The following is a 2,500-nucleotide window of genomic DNA, read 5'->3' as shown; positions in this document are numbered from 1 at the left end:
AACCAACATATGTTGTATCGTTTACACAAAGTATCACGACGTGATTATTATTATTGTCATTACCAACGCTTATAGTAGCCCCTCCCAGTTAGTAACCCCTCCCTGTTGTGACGCCATTTCCTGTTAGAGGCCCAAAACGTATGTACGTGTTCATTTTTGTCTGCCCCTGTAATTTATTTTATCCATTCCTAATGTGGGTCCCAATTCCTGCGTATGCTACAGTAGGAGCTGATCTAAAGTTTCCTGAAATCTGTCCTGTTTATACGCGACTGCTATGTTTGTGTTTTTGTAAAAAAAAAAAAAAAAAAACCTGTATTGCGAGCTACGCGCTCTTTCCCGCTTTGGACATGTAGAAAGAGGCTACAGTAGGAGCTGATCTGAAGCTTCCAGAAACCTGCTCTGTTTATATGCGACAGAATACAGATCCCATGAAGGAGACAAGTTGTCCTGTCTTTCCTACACAACGCAATGAAAAAGTAGACCGGTCACACGAGGACTTTGAGAAAATGTCTTCCGGGAAGCCCCGCGAGGTAAACACGGAGCTGCTCCACCCCTCCCCATACAGATGTTGGAGGGGGGGGGGGGGGCGGGGGGCGGCAAGCCTCGCGAGGGGAGCCGTGGAAGAGCAACTGGGATAGACGGTCCGGCTGAGCACCGCCGAGCACGCTGTCGAGCTGTGCAACGGAGAGGACGACTACGCGGTAGAGCCCCTCCCACTCCGCACTCCGCTCGCCACTAAGAACATTAAATAAAGGACATCGATCCGCCAGACCGGAGGAACCGACCGCCCGAACGCCGGCAAAGCCGGCCGGCGGACACCCTCCGAAGGCGTCATAAGTTGGCCCATCGATCAGGACACAAACACGCAACAAATCCAGTCCGGGGTGTGGTGTAAGCAGCCCTACTGTAACCAGCCCTGCCAGAGAAATCACCTAACCCTAACCCTAAACGTACGGCAGACGCGTCCCCTGGCTCTCACATTGACAACTGAGAGGCTTCTGAAAACCTGGCCACGCCCATCAGTAAAAACCACTACAGCAAGTGACGACATATGTACCTTCAAAGTGCTGTACTACAGGGTGCTGTTCAAAAGGTATCTATCCCGTTTACTCTCTATGCTTCATATATCATCATATTATTGAAAAGTGCAAGCCTTTAGGGGCAACAGCAACTCAAGTCGCCAACGCTCTGTTGACTCAATAACTGCAGAGATCCAAACTTCTCCTGGCATTAACATCGGCACAAAAACCGTGCGCCGGGAGCTTCGTGGAATATGGGTTTCTATGGATTCAGAATGACATGTCAGAAAAGCTCCTGTAGGTGTAATGGTCAGTTATCTCAATACTTTTGGACATATATTGTGCGTGTGCGTGTGTCTGTGATACCTAACATAAACACACCTGTATTACTAGAATTGATAGTTCACGCCACAAAAGTGAGGGGCAAACATAGAAAAGCGTGCAACCCAGCCACTGAGGATGCACAAGCCAGTGCATTCTTAGTGCAGGTCCCAAGCCAGGACAAATGGGGAGGGTTACGTCAGGAAGGGCATCCGGCGTCAAATCTTTGCCAAATCAAATATGCGGATCATAAATAAGATTTCCATACCGGATCGGTCGAGGCCCGGGTTACCGACGACCGCCATCGGTACTGTTAACCAGCGGAGTGCCGGTGGAAACTAGGCTACTGTTGGGCGAAGGAAAAGGAGAGGGGGAAGGCATGTCCAGAGGCAGCTAGAGAGGAGGAAGGGTAGGCGTGTGGAGGTGAGAGTCAGTCGGAACTTTGAATGTTGGCACTATGGCTAGTAAAGGGAGAGAGCTGGCTGACGTGATGGAAAGAAGAAAGGTGACAAGAGACAAGGTGGAAGGGGAGTAAGGCCAGGAGTATCGCAGGTGGGTTCAAACTCTTCTACCATGGTGCGAATGGGAGGAGAAATGGGGTAGGGGTCATTCTGAAGGAAGAGTATGTCAAGAGCGTGCTGGAGGTGAACACAGTGTCAGACAGAGTGAGGATTATGAAGCTGGAAATCGAAGGTGTATTGCTGACGGTTATCAGCGCATATGCCCCGCAAGTCGGGTGTAAGATGGACGAAAAAGAAGAATTCTGGAGTTGAGTTGGACGACGTGGTGGAAAGGGGAGCCAAGGAGGAGGGAGTGGTGATTGGAGCGGACTTCGATGGACACGTTGCTGAAGGGAACAGAGGTGATGAGGAGTTGATGGTAAGGTATGGAATCGAGGAGAGAAATGTGGAAGGACAGATGGTGTTCGATTTTGCGAAAAGGATGGAAATGGCTGAGGTGAATACATATTTCAAGAAGAGGGAGGAGCACAGGGTGACGACGTATACGAGTGGAGGAAAGTGCACACAGGTGGACTATATCTTGTGTAGAAGGCGCGATGTAAAAGGGATTGCATACTGCAAGGTGGTGACAGGGGAGAACGTAGCTAGGCAGCATCGGATGGTGGTCTGTAAGATGACTTTGGAGACCAACATGAGGAA

This window comes from Lampris incognitus, unplaced genomic scaffold, assembly GCF_029633865.1.
Source record: "Lampris incognitus isolate fLamInc1 unplaced genomic scaffold, fLamInc1.hap2 scaffold_135, whole genome shotgun sequence".
Classification (NCBI taxonomy): Eukaryota; Metazoa; Chordata; class Actinopteri; order Lampriformes; family Lampridae; genus Lampris; species Lampris incognitus.
The sequence above is the reverse complement of the archived record's forward strand: the minus strand, read 5'-3'. Positions refer to the sequence as shown.